At 36.8% G+C, this 18,726-nt stretch overlaps 1 protein-coding gene across 5 annotated transcripts in view; it reads right to left on the bottom strand.

Moving 5' to 3' along the window:
- Positions 1-18,726, bottom strand: part of opcml (opioid binding protein/cell adhesion molecule-like) — a 139,149-nt gene that overhangs the window by 6,817 nt on the left and 113,606 nt on the right. The window lies entirely within an intron of this gene.

The raw sequence follows: 18,726 nt of genomic DNA, 5'->3' as shown, positions 1-18,726 counted from the left end.
AGATGTCTGACTTTATTATGGTTGTATTATTGAATATCCGCACAAGTGAATTAAGCTGACTCGTCTTTGTACTTTTTTTTTTTTTTTTTACTTTTCATATTCTACATGATGACCAGAGAGAGAGAGGGAAAAAAAGATTTAATATTTACCAGACACATTGAATTTTCAGTCTCAGTTTTAATGAATGTCACTGAAAACTTTTTTAGACCTTGACTAATCCTTATCCGAATCCATCAGGAATCATTTTCCCATAAACCTGTATCCATGTTTTATGCACCCTACTGCAATCAGAGACAGAGTTGGGTGTAATGCATTACTATTAGGGCTGTAACAATATACCGTGTCACAATATATCGCAACACAAAAATGCAACAATGTGTCGTGGATAGTGACAATCTGTATTGTGTATAGTTCACCCAAAATTAAAATTACTGTAAGAGAACAAATTCAAGTTTACAGAGTTTTAGTGTCAGTACTACATTAAACTTTTATATATAATGTTGAATGTAATGTATAATAATGCAATGGGGGGATATTTTTGGGTCCTGATAATGCCAAATGTCTTATTTTACCAGTAAAAAGAGGTCTACATTATTTTAAATATATCTAGTCAGTGACAGAGTGCAAGCATATTCATCTGAAATAATTCTGTTTTCAGCTTCAGAATCATGAATATTTTTATTCTGGTGTCACCATTGTCCTGTGAATTGGGTTATCAGCACCAAGTCCAAGCCTATTCATTTACACCCCGATGTACCAAATTTAGCATTTTAATCAACCGTACATTTTTTGTTAACCTTTTACCAAATGTCTTGGAGAATCGCAATAATATCGTATCGTGAGTTCAGTATCGCGATATGCATTGAATCATGACATGAGGGTATTGTAACACCCCTGATTGCTAATTAATTAATTACTGTAATTTAATTAATTTTCCCTTGATAAGGTAAAGTAAGGGCTTGTTTCAAACTTTTGACCGGTAGTGTGTGTGTGTACAACTTTTCTGAGAGAGTTTTATGTTGATAATTTCAGAACATTAAAGCACACCATATCAGCATTCTGAAACCTTCTCATCACTAATTCATACTCTTACATCACAGGAAAAACAAAAACATAGGGGGAAAGAAGTAGATAATCTAGAAGACTAGTCAACAATCCTTAACTGTAATAGCATGCTGGCCCCCAAAGCAGGATCCATGTATCAAAGTGAAATGGAATCAGAAAATGTCCAGACTCTGAGGCACCCACGAAATACACTGAAGTGGGTCAATGGCTTCATGCATTAAAACGGGTCATTCAATATTTCCGGTAATGCGACGTGAAGCTAGCTAGGCCAATGACTGAGCTTCAAATGCTGTCCTACTGCTTCATTGTATTATCATGAGAGCATGTGCTTTAACACTCCACAGCAGGCATTCAGAGCTCCTTCATAAACTAATAAACACATTATGGAATGATATTACACATATAATGAGATTTCAGTGTGCTAATGATTTCGTAATAAGCCACTGACCGTCATTACTGTTTGTCAACATACCTAATTGCGTTTTGCAATCGTCCCTAAATGGACTACCTCCTTAATAGAAATTCAAATGATGATTACTTCAGATTGTAAAGCAATGACTAAGCTAATTACAGGAAGTCGTAATGTTTATAACTGGGAAAATGAGGATGTCACAAGAACTTGCTTTCATTACATGCAGCAAGTCCTAAAAACCGTTTCTGATAAACAGGTTTCAAAAAAATGCAAACCAGGCTGGGAGCTGAAATCCACCCTCAAAAACTGCCCATGGACCTGCGGTAGCTTCACAGAATTGATATGTTTCCTTTTCTATTATCACTTTGTTGTGGGCTATTGTTAAAAACACTAGTGCTTTATCTCGCCTTACCCCATTCAATCTGACCTGGGCTCTAGGAAAGCTGCAAGGCAGAAAGGTCTGACATTTGGATGAGAGAGCAAGAAAGAAAGAGGAAACAAGGTAAAAGAGAGAGAAAGAGAGTCCAAATTTAAAGGGACAGTACACCAAAAAATGAAAACTGTCATTATTTACTCACCCTCAGAGTGGCAAATTTACTTGTAGCCACATTTGACAATGGAGGGTGGATGGTATGTACAGGTCATAAACATTTCCTAGCAGCCCTAAAACTGCAGCTTTTCTTTTTCTTTTTAAATGATTCTTTTTATATATATTTAAATATATATGACAGCCTGGCCAAAAATCATGTCCACACAATTTACCACCTTTGCATTATCACAGATAAAACAATTGACTTCAAGCTCTATGCATTATGTTTGCAAAATGTTACATTTTTAAATATTTGAATAATGGGCGAAGTGTGTGTTTGTGTGTGCGTGTGTACAGTGTATATTTTTTTATCCAAAGCACATATGATTTGTCTTTTTCTGTGGAACACAAAATGAGTTTTCATACAAAGGGTGCTCTACATTCCATGTCTTCTAAAGCTCAATGATAGCTTTGTGTGAGAAACACAATGATGAAATCAATAATGAAATGTCATTATTCCTAAATCTTGCTTTATTATTTTACTGTTCCACTGGAATAAAACCTTACAAAATATACATATCTGAGAGACATTTCTAGCAAGTCAATATTTCATTATTGAACAAAGGTTGTTTTCAAAAATAGGAAAGGAATGTTTGAGGATATCAACGCATCTTTAAATGAATACCTGCACTGCCTGCAGACTGAAAGAAAAGCAGTACTTGAACCCCAGCTGTTGAGAGAACGCCGTCTGTATTTCGCTGTCATCTCTCAAGCAGAATGTCTAAATCCTCCAATCATGCCCCGGTAGGCAGCAGGTCACCATGGTTACACAGTTCAGTGAAACTGATCATTGCTGGCCCTCCACTCCTGAATGACCTTTCTCTCTTTTTGTACTCTCTCTCTCTCTGCTTCTTTTTTACTCTTGCACATTTAAACAAGTTCCTCCAAACAAACTTGCTACGGAATAATTTATGTACGAACGCATCTTCATTAAGCCAGTCAAAGTCAAGCCACACTAATTAAAACAGAGATTTCGTTTCTAACTGCCAATCAATTACTGTCTAGTAATGTGGCCCCTTGAGAGGGAAGAGGCCATTACGGCTCGGTGTGATGTCGTTTTTACAACTAATGGATCTGCTCTCTTGGTTGTCATTCTGCATTGCCTCTTGACGCAGTAATGGTGAAGTTAAGATGGGAGTGAAAAGCTCCTATGATTGACCATATCCTTTGGTTGGCACATACATCTATTTAACATTATTATACTCTATTTTCCATTGGTCTTGTTTAACCCTCAGAGACCCAAGTAGTGATACTTATTATGCATTTTCTTTGATTCTCCTTGAAAGCGTTTTTAGGAAGCCAGTGATTTTGAAAATCATGATTTATATGCATAAACATAAAAAGAAATAGGATCTGACTGTGGCCCAAAGTCACTTTTTTGTAGTTTTCAAAGCCTGGGGCTGTCAAAGAGACCGATCAGACCTCTTCTCCATTTAAGAACAGTGAGAACTGTTTATAGGGGTTATTTTATTTTCCATTGCATAAAAAATGCTTATTAAAAGTATATAGACACGCATTTACTTTGAAGCCTTCGCAATCCGCTAGAAGGCTGAAACTTCAGTATGTTTATCATACAAACCCACTGACACTCTGTAAAGTTTTATGATCCTGGAATATTTGTATACCTTACACCTAAAAGCATATTAATATTCAAGCACAGAAACTGCTATTTCATTCATTTTACATTTAAATAATTACTAGTTTGTCTATGATTTACTGCATTTGACTGGTTTGCTTTAATAACATGCCAAAAAATGCTGCCTGCCAATGCCACCTGTTGCATTTTGTGCAACATTCGAATGTATTCGAACATATATATATTTATATGATCCAAACAGTTGGAAACAGTGTCAGCAGACTGTGACATTAGCACTCTAGGACATTCAAATTGTAAATATTTTTGCCAAAATTGTTGTTAATATATATTTCAGAGGTAGTCAGCAACCCGATCTCAAAGAAGTTTTGGTACAAAGTGAATAATATGAAAATGTATGATTTTTAGAAAAAAGTAAACATGAAGGTCCATCCCAAAACATAACCTTCACCGTACGTTTCGAAAATACAAAAACTAACATTGTACGAATTAGCCACCTCTGCCAAAACATAAAACAGTCTTGTTTATAGTCTTGTTCATCTTGTTAAACGTGTTTATTATACAATAAATAATTAGATAAATTGAAAGACAAGGGTTTTTTTTTTTTTTGAGAAGAAAGAGATCACAAAATGCTATGAGAGTCATGAAACCAGCAGAATTCTGAAGTTGACCAATCAGAATCAAGTATTCCAAAGAGTTGTAAACAATTATTGCAGTTTTACTACAGTGTGAGCTAAACCCTTCGTTTGACGAAATATGATACATAAATATTCTCTGCTTTGAACCTATGCCACTGTAACCGGCCCTACTCGACCCGCTCCGAGCGGGATTCTAACCGGGGTCTCTGGCGTGGGAGGCGGGCAAGCTAGCAAGGACGCTAAAGACCGCAGCTTCTAGCGTCAGTCGCTAGTGCTCCTCTTGAGGCCAGGGGAGTGAGGTTTACACACACAGCTCTTACTGGCCTACGTCCCTTACACCACCACATTTCCATTGATGCATGTGTAAAATATTAGCCTCACCTGTGTGTACAGTGTAACAATGAATTGCTCTTGTCAACAGATTCCGCCAGGAAAAAAATCCTCCGGCCACCCTTAAAAAACCTTTGGCAAATTTGCCCCATAAATCAGTGCAGCCAAAAACAAGTCAAACTCTGTGCGTTCATCAGAGTGTTAATTCTGTCAGATAGAAATAAATAATGATTTATCACCAAGGCCTCCCAGCTTCTGCTGCCCCCTCCTTCGTTCTTTCTCCTGGCTGGCGTGACGGGGAAGCATGACGCCGTCCCCTCAGCCCCATAAGACACATGTGTGAGTTTGTAATGGAAAGATAAGAGGGCAGGAATGCATCCAGGGAATACGCGTTCTTTTCAGGCTTCATCGACTATGTGACTGGTTTAATAAGATGGAGAAGAGGTTGATTGTGCTTGAAACACATGAGCATGGCTTGATAACACTGGTTTTGGGACGGGGAATATGAACTAGTTAGTATGTGACTCGAGGGAGGGATGGCAGTGTCACTGATGTAACGCTAGAGCATATTAGCAAAAATCTAAATTCTGTTTGTTCTACGTTTACACGCTGTATAGTAATTAAACATCTACTTAGAGTATGTAACCTTTGTCCACCAAATTATGATTTATTATAGATAATTAATTATCTGTGTTTCTTTTATCATGAGTGGCAAGTTGATATATTTCTGATATACTTTTGTTTTCTGTGGAACACACAAAAGAAAGTTTGATTTCTTTTTTTTTATTTTTTTTATACAATAACAGTCAATGGGGTCCCATGTTGTTTTGAACCCCATCGAGTTTCATTGTACGAACAAGAAAAAAAAAATCTTCTTTTGTTTTCCACAGAATAAAGAATGTCATACATTGGAATGACATGAGGAATTTTCCTTTTTAAGTGAACTGTCCTTTTAAGCCTTTACTTGTGTTCTTTTGTCTTTAAATGACCATGAGCAGCTCTGTCAAGTGTAACCAGAGAGTATAAAAGCAGAAGAGAGAAGGAGAGGAAGAAATGACAGTGGCAGTGAGATGGAGAGAGAGAAGCATGACAGAGGAGCGCTTGAGAGAGAGAGAGAGAGAGAATGATGTGAAAACTGGCATGGTTCCAGGACTAAACAAAGCCCTCTCACAGCTGAGACACTACAAAATGGAGATGCACACATCAGCCTGATTCCTCTCGATGTTTACAATCCCAGTCTCATCACATCACAAAAGGACAGCAGCAGTTCAAATTAGAGACATCTGAACTGACAGGGTAAATGCAGAAACAGAAACCTCAGGGTTAGATTTCAGACTGTTAGGTGTGTTTAGACTAATATTGATATTCATCATTTCATCCAGTTATACTATCAAGATACTTTAAAATACCTTGATTGAAAGAAATATAAGCTTATTAACTGGACTTATATAATTATAAATATTATATAAGCATAAAAAACACTAAAGTACACTTATTAATGTATTAGCTATTACTTAAATGTATAGCTTTAAAAAAATGCTTATTTCTACTCACCAAGGTTGCATTTACTGGACCAAAAATACAGTAAAAACAGTTTTGAAATATTTTATGTTTTGAAATATTATTACAATTTAAAATAAATGCTCTATTTTAATATATTTTAAATGCATTCCTGTGATAGCAAAGCTGAATTTTCAGCATTATTACCCCAGTCTTCAGTGTCACATGATCCTTCAGAAATCATTCTAATATGCTGATTTTCTGCTCAAGAAACATTTCTTATCATTATCAATCTTAAAAAACAGTTGTCCTACTCAATATTTTTGTTTAAACTGTGATAATATTTTTCAGGATTATTTGATGAACAGCATTTATTTGAAATAGAAATCTTTTGTAGCAAGTAAATGACTTAACTATCACGTTTGATTAATTTAATGCATCCTTGCTGAATAAATGTGTTAATTTATTTAAAAAAAACCCAGACTAAATCAACTAATATACCTAAAATTCTATTCAGGGAGTCATTTTAACTACTGTCACGATTTTTTTTTTTTAGTTAAAGCTGCAGGCGACAAGAATTTTTTTATCATATTCACTGAAACCGACACTATGCTCCGACAGAACAACATGAATCAGCCGGTTTTAGAAAAAAAAACCTGCGCTTCTATCTTCACCTGGAGCCTGTTATTTGTTTTGCAAAAATCCACCGCTCCCGGTTCTTCTGGTCCAATCAGCTCAGGGCTGTGTGAGATCTGACTGTCAATCACAGTTCGTGCACACGCCACAGATACCCCCTCCCCCACGCACGTTACAATATCACATGCACACGCCTGAAGTTCGCAGGTGTGTTGGATTGTACGAAGCATGATGGCGGAGAGAAAATCTACTAACAAGCTTCCAATTCCTCGGTTATTGCTATCCCTGGGTAGGTTAGCCAGGGCAGCCTACCTCCGAGTCCATGGTGTTGATCGACGCTGAAGAGACGGACGCGTTCACAGAAAATCTGGTGCACACACACTGACGAGCACGAACTCGATGGGAGGGTGCTCGCTGGTAGTGGGGGAGGGGCATGAGAGTTGTAAACATTCAAAATTTTGGCTAAGTACCCTCAATCTGCCAGACTTGCCGACTGCAGCTTTAAGTTAGTAGCATTGCTACTTCGTTACTCCACAATGCAACAGTTGGGTTGTGAAATATTCACTCCGTTTTTCTCACTCAGTGGGAAGAGAGAAGAGCCTGTGTGAAAGCATTATTCAAAATGTTCATCGTTAGCAAATAATGAAACAGTCAGATAATGCCATCTCCATCAGATGTTTCACATAAAAACCCAAGCACACAGGGAGGGTTGCTCATTGCATGAATGAATAATGTAACAAATAATGTACACTGCAATTGTACTTGCAATATCATTTTGCATTTGAAACAATATCCAGGCAATGTGCTGTAAATTATGCTGGTGCTAAAGGAAGCTGCTGTGGAAATGTGCACTTACTGACAAAATGATTCTCAACACAATAGTAGAGAGAAAATATCTACTGTAAAGACTTTTAAACAGTCTCATACTGACCGCACTCATTCTCGTCCCATCAGAGTAAAACTACAGTGGATTAGTCAGGCTTGTCCTGGCAGCTCTTCATTGATCCCACTGTTAATCTGACAGATAGCTGATAACCAGGCCAGCCCTGCTCTAGGGGTCACATCTCTACATATATCGGGGCAGCATAACTTCTCACAAGACTAACTATGAGTATAATCTTATATGTGTGTAGGTTATATAATATGTGGATATAACTAGGCCAGCAATTCTGCCAAAGCTCAGCAGATTTCTGCAGAATCTGAACTCCCATCATTCACATGTATTCCTCCCCTTGTCTGTTTTTTATAAGCTTATCCTCATTATAATTGCATTTTGAATAAATGTTGTTTATAAAACTAGATTTGCATACCCTGAAGGAAATACCAGTGTTTGCAAGGCAGCAAAAGAGAGAAAACTTTCTCTCTCGCCGCCATTGAGTTTCAAGTGCACAAGTTAGTTTTGCACCTAATATATCGCGAAAAGAGTAGCAAAAATCAAGACACGGAATTTGAAATTGCAGTGACAGATTTGAGAAGTTGCAAGTGCCTAATTGAGGTTGTACTGCGAATGTGAATGCAAGATTAAATGCAATTACAAGTTTGTGTCTGTCATTGTATTTCTGTGAATGGCATTTTACACATTTGTGACTACTTGTCTGCAGCTTCAAATTCAGAATACAGGTTTGTGACTATTGTCTGCGAGTGCAAATGTCAACATTCAACTTCAGATTTTTATTTTACAGGTTTTCACATTGGATCTGTGAGTGTAAATGTTCACGTACAAGTACGAATATTTATTGTACAAGTTCTCAAATTCACATCTACGTGCTCTCGAGTTTTGCAACTCTTTTACCTTCATACACCTCTGGTGGTCAGCTGATTCATCAGAATAAACCCGCTGTGTTGAGATCGCAGTATGATTTGGGGTTCAGCGCCTGTAAATACATGCTTGTAGTTTGAATAAGGCACGTCTGGGTTGTACGACGGAAGGCTCACTATTGGCCGACACTGGTCATGTGTGTGATGCGTGTGACATTCAACCCAGAAGCGCTGCGCTGCTGTTACACTATGTGAGCTCACATCAGAGGCGCACACAGAAGAAAATGAATAGTTGAATAAAGTCGTTATTTTTGTTGTTTTTTGCGCGTGAAAAGTATTCTCGTTGCTTGATATACTTGTGGTTGAGCCACTGTAGTCACTTGGACTATTTTAACAATGTCTTTACTAACTTTCTGGGTTTGCAAGTTTCGATCCCATAGAAGCCTATGAAGGAGTGAGCCAGCTCTCAGATTTAATCAAAAATATCTTAATTTGTGTTCCGAAGATGAACGAAAGTCTTACGGGGTTGGAACAACATGAGGGTGAGTGATTACTGACAGAATTTTCATTTTTGGGTGAACTAACCCTTTAAGTTGTTGCGCTTGTGATAACGCGTCGTAGGTCACATGATAACGTCAACATGGCAGATGTCGGATCGCATTCATACTGTACTTAACGAGATCTGGCTATATAGTACCTACTCTTTTAGCGCTCGTTAATTAAGTACTTATTGAAATTAAGTACCTTCTCATTGAGTATGTGGTTTCGAATGCAGCCCTACTCTTTTATGAGTACTAAGGATTCGTACATACTCATTCGCTTGCCTACTGCTTTTCCCCTACTATATAGTAGGGCAGTATGCGGTTTCGAACACAGCCATCATATTTTTAGTTCTGCCCTCTGTGACCTAGTTTCCCTGTTGTTGATTAGTTAATTCGTCTCCACCTGTTCATTAATTATTTCATCAAGCTCCTTTGTTAGCTCCATGTATTTAGTCCCTGTGTTCACCCTCAGTCTTCGTCCGTTCACGTCAATGTATGTGTGGTTTTTCCCCTGCGTTTATCCTGTATCTTGAGTATTTGGCCTGTCTACTTGAAGTATTCCTCGTCGTTTCTATTATCTATGTTACGTTACATACATAATATAACAACTTTTAATTTAAGTGAATTATAATAAATGTCACGTTTACCTGTGGCCTTCAATATATCAGTGCCCAGTCAGACCGGTTCCGATTTTTACTTGCCCTGTCAAAATTCACTAGAAGTTATTGTTTTCATTGATTTTGACCCATGTAACCTTGTAAACAGTGTTTTAAGATTTAGGTAGGTCTAACAGGTAGGGTATACACAGAAAATGAATAAAGTTATCAAACACTTCACAGTCTTCACTGCATAAATTATAAATTAAATATAGATTCATTCTTCTTAAAGCTACAAAAGTTATTCAGTCAAAAGCAGTTATTGATTTTCTCTGTCTTTTGTTATTTGATTAACATTAATCACAGACATCACCACAGCAGGTTTAATAGGCTGTTGTCACTTTAAGACGTGTTAAAAAAACAAATTGTGTGCGTTAACGTGACAATTTTGACAGCACTAATATATATATATATATATATATATATATATATATATATATATATATACATATATATATATATATACATATATATATATATATACATATATATACATATATATATATACATATACATATATATATATATATATATTAGTGCTGTCAAAATTGTCATACTCCTGAATGCAAATATAATACCATTTGCAATATGCAAATATAATGGTGATATCATGTGTATGGGTCTACATTTAGGAGACCAGGGTAAGCTTTATTTTTAAAACTCCATTTCTATAGGCATACTTAAAAGTTTTGGCTAAAAGAAAAAAAGCTACTGAACATTTCCACCATTATTGGCCAAGAAAAAAAAAAGACAGTTCACTGAACAATAGCCTCTGGACAAGTTTTATTTTATTTTAACTGAGGTTTTATATATGAATTCAAAATATGAATTCACCTGACCAAACTTTTTATTAGAAAAGAAAAAACAACTTTCGGTTACAATCTACCTTAATTATATGGCTTCCTCTTTTCTGAACGTATGCCAGTGTTTTTATATGCAGTTCACTTGTTTACCCAAGAGCTGAAGCAAAACTGATGATACTGCTATTTTATTTTGGAGGATGCAATTCACAAAATTATCCTGAGTTAATATGGCTGCTTGAAACTATACAAAACCACTGCTAGAGAAAAAAAACAAAAAAACAATTGTGTAATTGGACTTTTGCTTGAAACCTTATAGTTATTAAGATCCAACGATTAAGGTTTAAAGACATGTATGTTCTATGTTTGCTTACGTTTGCAAGCATTCATATTTTATCTCTCTTAGTTACCAACTGACCAGTGAAACTTAAATTCGGTTGTTTTCTGTATTTCCAGTGTTGATCCTCTCAGTGTTGTGGCATGTAAAATGAGGCCGTATTATGCTAAATCTCTTTGGCGAATACAAAACCCTGTAAGAACACAGTGAGAATTATGGAGATATAAAAGTAATCCAAATTATTTCTTTTTAAACCAATTTGCTACAGCAGTCGTACCTGGTAGGCAGAAACGTGCCGTTAAAGCGCTTAAATGCAATCTCATTGAATTCGGAGTTGTAGCTGTAAAGGGAGCGTTTAATTAATTATCCTGTAAGAGAATAATGCTAGACTGAAAAAGGACAGATAATGCGATAAATAAACAATATGACAACTGTGAAAACACAGCACTTGAGATTAGAGCTCTTCCACTGCCTGGCTCACATATAACCCACTCATATATGATGAGAGCAAATGCATACATGAACATGCACACAACCACCCACATGCACATATACAGACACACACACACACACACACACACACACCCACACACACACACACACACACACACACACACACACAGAGAGAGAGAGAGAGAGAGAGAGACAGGCAGCAATGAAGGTAAACAAGCCTCTTCTGCTCCTTCTAGTGCCTCTACATTAAAGACTACATCTGCTTGGTTTCATACTCGCATTTGACCCACATCCGGTTTCAAAGTGGAAAAAAAGGCATGAAAATATTTTTTGAGCCAGGAAACTGCTTCCACTTTCCTGGCTGGGCTTTCTAGACACAGACAGAATGGGGACAGTTTAATTTGATGTATGGTGATACAATCACACCTTCTCAGCAGAGCAGAAAGAAAGGTTATGAGGAAAAATGATAACGCTTTATTTTACAATGCCCTAATTACCACAAAATAACTACACAATTATCCTGGGGCCGCTCACCGGAGGTCACTTTGTGCCTGGAGCCTGGTGCAAAAAGAAACTACAATAATTATGACACAAACCTGAGAAAACACCTTCACCTCCATCTGATAGTTATCAAATTCTCTTGAAGCAAAGCGTTTCTTCTGCTTAGCAAATGTGGTGTTGAGTTTAGCCATTTCACAGATAACTAAATGAAAGAGGGAGTTGGGTGGAAAGATAAAGTGTGGGGGAGATGGTGTAATAGTATAGTAGTTGCATCTTGTGCTTTTAAAGAGTGCTGCTGGTGTTCTTTTACATATCTTTCTTGTCTATTGCAAAATATGTATGAAGATCCTTTTTTATTTTGTGTTTACAATGTTGCTCCTAAAAGCTGCTTTGTTAAATGATCACTAATCAGTTAAATTCCTAAAAGATGAAGTGTATAATTTATGTACCACTAGCACTACAAAAAAAGAATGGCAAAAATAAATGACACAAATAATTAAATAAATAAAAACTAAAAAAAGATGTAATGTTTTGCAACAACCTTGAAAAAAACATCCCTTTCTGGCATTGGTCAGGCAAACAGGTAGTCCAGTCCAAAACTCAAGCCATTGGTCGAGCCAATGTTATTATTTCTGTATTCAGCACAGTCTGCAAATACATTTCAAGTATGAAAAGCCCTATATGGAACTGTGATGCAAACATCAAAAAGTTTTAGTTTAAAATCATGCACAATAGAAGGGTTTTGGTGCCAAAACATAATATTGTGCAAAGAACTGAATGAAAATCTCTTTATTAAATTGATAATCTGCCTCTAATTTGAGTGAAAAGGAATAAAAGTTGTGAATTATAAGTATAGGTTTTTGGAGTTGGCAGAGACATATTTTCTATGTTAGATATTAAACACTTCATACTCAGTGAAGAAAGGTGTCTAGGTGAGATCCAAAGATTAGAGCCTCTTGTCCAATGATAATTGATCTTAACTCCATTAAAATCAATGGTATCTGCCATAGACTCCTACTGAAGTGTTATATAGACTGTATATATTGAATTGTGTATATTCATGCAGATTAAAGTGATCACAGAGAGCACTGATTGTGTTGTGTTGTTATTTACACTATTATATGATAGATAGATAGATAGATAGATAGATAGATAGATAGATAGATAGATAGATAGATAGATAGATAGATAGATAGATAGATAGATAGATAGATAGATAGATGAGCAGTGTGAAATGACATTGGAGGACAAAATGACTGCAACCTCCCAATCTCGCAGTTCAACCTGAGAGGCCTCCAACACCTCAAATCATGCAGTCATTTATTTCAGCCTCCTCTACCTTTCACGATGGCATTGATCAGCCTACACTTCTCTGACTCATCCCTGACTACTCCCCCTGTTAGCATCAAAACTTAATCTGAAATCTGACATCAGCTCTCACATTCACTCTAATTTAGATGTATGACCTTTCCCGAAAACAATGACCAATCAATAAGCAGCTTTGCTTCCTCAAAGTCTAATTAAAACAAGCACGGGGTGACTCAAAGGGCAGAGGGAGCTGGAAGAAAATAGCATGAACAGTATATAGTACATGACTGCTTCATATGTAAACATGACATTTACATGGAGCATTTGGGTTGTTTGTCCTCTGAGTTTCTGAATTATCCATCCCTAAACCTTCAGGAAAAATAACTTAACTGTGGTTGGTCACTGCACATGTAGTCAAATGGCCTCTTGCAGTCTGAATAGAAGGTGCTTGGCTAAAATAAGCTGCAATGTGTACCCGAATTGAGTTAAAAATCTGACTAAGCAAATGATAAAATGCAGTTCACATGAAGTCAGTGCTATTAGAAACAAAATACTAGCAAGGTTTACACAGATGTTACTATTTTGGCATGTAGTTTTCTTTAGGAAAGTTTTTTTCCAGGTGCAATGTGACAAATTTCCTGTGACAAGCAATTTATCTGTCTATATTTAACACAATAGATTAGTATTAGAAACATAGAAGATATCTGAGGTTTAATGTACATTTCTGCAGAGTGTAACTTTGCACCAATTAAATTTTAAGATGAGCAAGCATACTTGGCTTGACGCTGCAGAAATAGAAGCAAAGTTATCGGCAAAATATCTTGCTAAAGATAAACAGATTTTTTTTTTTTTTTCTCAACTTGAAATAGTAATATATATACATATATATATTTTTTTTTTGTGTGTGTGTGTGTGTGTGTGTTTAAATGTACAACAGGGCATCTCTTGAAATACAATTACAGTAAAAAGACGTCAACTCAAACGACTAAGAAAGCATAATTTGCTGCAATTATATTTGTCACACTGATTTTCACATACCCTGGGTTCACTTTCCATACAAAAGCTGTCAGCAGAGCTCAAACAGAATTTCCTGGTAAATTAAAACATCTCTTTTCATTGTGCTCTATATGACATTGCTTGATTTGAAATTACAAACACTACGACTGATCTGATTTTGAATAGATGTTGTTTTAGGTTCATTTTCTGCAAGCAATAATGGGAGTTACCAAGCAGTACATGATAATTCTGTCAACAATACTCATTTTAGGTAAAACTGTAATGTTTCTCACATTAAAAGTCGCTAATCTCCAAATCTCTCTCAGCTTGAAGTAGGCAGTCACAGAAGAGAAAAACAGATTGACGAGCCTAATATCTTGCCACAGAAACTCTTCTGTTTGTTGCAGTGTCAGAATCATAAGCCCGTGAAGGGATTTTAACAGGCTTTACAAAGGGACACGCAATGATGAATTAGCTATGTTTAAGAATTAGTCAGAATCGGACTCATAGGAGCAGCGCACGATGACACATTATTAAGCTGTTATGAAGCACTCGCACTGCCGAGTTTCCAGGCTGACGCTCCATCCAACTGCTTCACAGGGGGGCTGCCACACGGAGAAACCCACCGAGACCAATCATGTCAGGCAAAATGAGATTCCATCGCCTCCACGCAAAATACACTCCAGACACAGGCAGCGGCCGTTTCACCACCTCTGAATTATTAATGATCAAAGTTCAGGTGGAATGAGCCGAGTTTGTGGGGTTGGTGATTTAGGTGGCCGAGCACAGAGAGCATGGAGTGGAGGTCTCGCACACCTGTCCGCTTCTCAGCTGAAAAACGGCCGTGGTTTGACGTGCCTTTGAGAAACATTGGCACTGCGTGTAAGCTAATTTCTCCCCTTGACCCCCATTTCCTCTTCAGGCACTGGCTTCTCATTTTTCTCCGAGCCATTACGTGTGGCCGCTGGGAAGCAGAGCTAAGCCTGCATTACCTCAGACAACCTCATCTGCAGACAACAAGCCTTATTTGACATCGCCACTGACGCATGTTTCTTGCTGAATATTTGGATGCAACACACGCAAGGAAAAGCAAAATGAAGCACCTTCTTTTGCGGCTATAAAATAATGAGATCCCCCCCCTTCCCCCCAAAGGGGTGAGAAAACAACGTAACATGTTTAAAGGGCAATCCAACAATGCTGGTAGAAAATCTCTGAAAATCAGCATGAAGAATACTTTAATAGTATTTGGTTCAATATATATGTGATCCAAGAACTGCAATAAAAAATTTCAACCCAATATGTAAGGGTAAGATGATTACTCATTGAAATAAGGTTGAAACCACAAAAGCCATTGTTCATGAACAATGGCTTTTATGGTTTCAACCTTACCAATGCAAACACAGAGATAGAACACCTAAGAGAAATGTTTTGTTTAACATAAAAAGTCACAATGTGAGATATAAAGTTGCAGTTAATGTGATTATATAAGGTAAGATTTGTGATATATTATGTTGCAATTGAGAAGTAGTCACATATAGTCACAATTGTAATATATAAAGTAAGATTTATAAGATATAAAGCCACAATTGTGAGATACTAAGTTGAAGTTGTGAGATATAAAGTTGAAAATGTGAGATCTAGTCACACTTGTGAGATATCAAGTCACTTTTGTGACATAAGGTCACAATTGTGAGATATAAAATCACAATTGTAAGAAATAAAGTTGCATTTGTTAGATATAAAATCATAATTGTAAGATATTAAGTTGAAACTGAGACAGAGTCACATTTTTTTAGATATAAATCACCACTGTGATATATAAATTCTGATTTGTGAGATATAAAGTCACATTTGTTAGATATAAAATCCCAAATGTGAGATTTAAAGGCATTAACTTTTTTATTTTCTTACTCTGAGGCAGAAACAACCTTTCAGACTGATCAACTAATGTTCAAGTGGGCATGAAAGCAAGTTCATGTTGTCAGCATTTCAAACTTTGGCTTTAAGGCAACAACAACAAAAAAAGTTTATTCCGTGCAGCTCCAGACCTTGTCTATGCCTGTAAATGCTGTTTTACAATGTTGTGTAAATTCTAAACATCAGTAGAACTCAAATTAAACATTACTTATATTATTCACACATGTGCAACTGTCTAAAATTGTCTTTGCCTTCAAAGAGCTCACTGGCTTTCTATAGTTCTGTGTGAGTGTGTGAGAACCCAAGTTAAACAGGAGCCCTCAGAATTAAACCCATTAGAGTGGGATATTCCCACTGACACCGGCAGCCTGTGGGTGCTCACAAACTGTGCATGATGAGTGCAAATCCATTTTCTAAAGTGCCAAATGGTGCAATGTCATCTGTAGGGGACAAATCCTGTCTGCCATATGCTGCAAATGAAGAACCGGAAAACAACTACAACAGCTGGCCACTTGAAAACACAATTTTCATTGCTGCATCGTGTAACTGCAGATCCGTCTAATTCAATTATCATTAAAGGCGTAAAAATATCACTCTTGTACAAGTGCATGGCATGCATGCATTTAGACACCCTGCTACAAAGCATTACAAGACAAGTTTACTCACGCAAGTGATGATATATCCGTATGTTCATCGGACAAGCACAGTAGAAAAATAACAGTGACATTTTCACATCCCAACTTTTTCATACAATGCTTTCTTTGTTGCCCGTGTCAGCTCTACCTCTGCAAATGGTATGTACCGCAATAACAGTGTGATTGCCATTCAACAAGAACACCACAATATCAGACTGCGGTGCTACCAGCATGCCAATCAAATCTTGACAAAGCCAAATTAAAGGCCTTGAACTTTCCACTGCACGTTGGGGGAAAAAAAACTCTTATTTTCAATGTCAGTGCAGAGCACTTCAAACAATTTGATAAGCACTTTTCTAAATGCATTTTCTGTTTCCAAAAAAAGTATTACATACTCCGAAGAATGCAACTGCCTTTCATTTGCTGACATCTTTTCATGCCAATGTTTGTCAATAGCAATTTTCAGTGGTTGAATTTCTCTTGCCAACATAACAGGTTATGGAATCAGTTCAAACTAAGAATTCAATGGCACACAAAAATGATGAAATATGCAATATGTGTTATGGCAACATTTCCTATTTAAATGCTCATTTATGAGATTAGTTAAATAACTGTTACACCATTACGTGTATTTGATGCAATTAAAACATTGATCAAATTTGACATTAAAACTGCTTAATTCTTTTATGCCTTTCAAAGCTGGTCAGAAAACAACGCACGTGCTCATGCTGTTGCCAAGCTCTTGTTTATTCTGCTGTAAATGAGAAAGATCTACTAAATGTCAATTTTATTTATTAATCAATCAAATTATTCATGATTCATTCAGTCGACATTGACATTTATGGTTGCATGTAGAACCTTTAAGATCCATGGAACCTTCACAATGTACAAAAGGCTTGTCACTCTTAAAAATAAAGGTTCCAAAATAGGGTTTTCTCAGCGATGCCACATAGAATAACCATTTTTGGTTCTCCAAAGAAATTGTAATTATCTAAGTGTGTGTTCACACTTGGCATGTTTGCTTTGATTAAAATGAACCCTGCTGCGATTGCTCTGTTAGTGTGGTTTATTTGAATAAGTGTAAATGATGCCATCGAAAAAGATGGGTCTCGGTCCACTTCCAAACGAACTCTGGTGCGGTTCGAATAATATATGAATGCAACACGGACAAAAGACATGTAAACAAACCAAAAACAAGAAGATGAGACCCTAAAAAGGACAGAATGCTCAAGCATATAGTTTTTTTTATCATTATAGTCGCGATGTTGCCCATCACAGTTCGGTACAAGGCATTCAGAACCGTATCTCCTCACAGCAGATCTTCGTTTGTGTGTGTGACGGAGGGATTCCTGATCCTGTTTGGACTCCTTTACACATTTTATAAGCTCGTCATGAGTTCTGGGTCTAAATACTATCATATGCAGGCTACGCACATACAACGAGCGCATTTTCTTGAAGTCTTGATTTATTGTGCTTTGCTTTGCACTGACCCTCGAGATAATTCTAGTACTAATGTGTCTGTTAGGATTGTTCTAGTCTTTCCACTGATGCACTGAGAATACATCTATGGGCCGACCCATCACAATATGAGTGGTATATGCACATAATACAAACTATTGTCTGCTGTATAATCTAAATGATATATATTGATTTTCACTGTATCTTGATATGCATTAGATGTTTTACATTGAAAGAACAAAGGCAGAACATTTAAGTAAAAAAAAATAAAAAATCAGCAGTGATATAAAATGTTCAGGTGGTCTGGATTCAAATCCCTGATGATTATATTTTCCTTTTTACTGTAGATGTGAAATCATCTCTCTGTCTACTTCCTGCTATTTCTGATTGGTCCATTGTGATAAATAATAAAGGTTCCAAAAAAGGATTTTCACAGCGATGCCATTGAAGAATATATAACTGCTGGTCTAGGACCAGTTTGTCCTACCCAAATCCTAAACTTAACTATAAGTTGGATGGAAAAAGCTGACTCTAGATCAGTGGCTGCAGAAAACTGTCTCAACCTCAAATGATCCATCGTGCAATTCATGGAATGAAAAGA

Source organism: Squalius cephalus (assembly GCF_949319135.1).
Source record: "Squalius cephalus genome assembly, chromosome: 24".
NCBI lineage: Eukaryota > Metazoa > Chordata > Actinopteri > Cypriniformes > Leuciscidae > Squalius > Squalius cephalus.
Note: the sequence above shows the minus strand (reverse complement) of the source record. Positions and strands in the feature narration are given on the sequence as shown.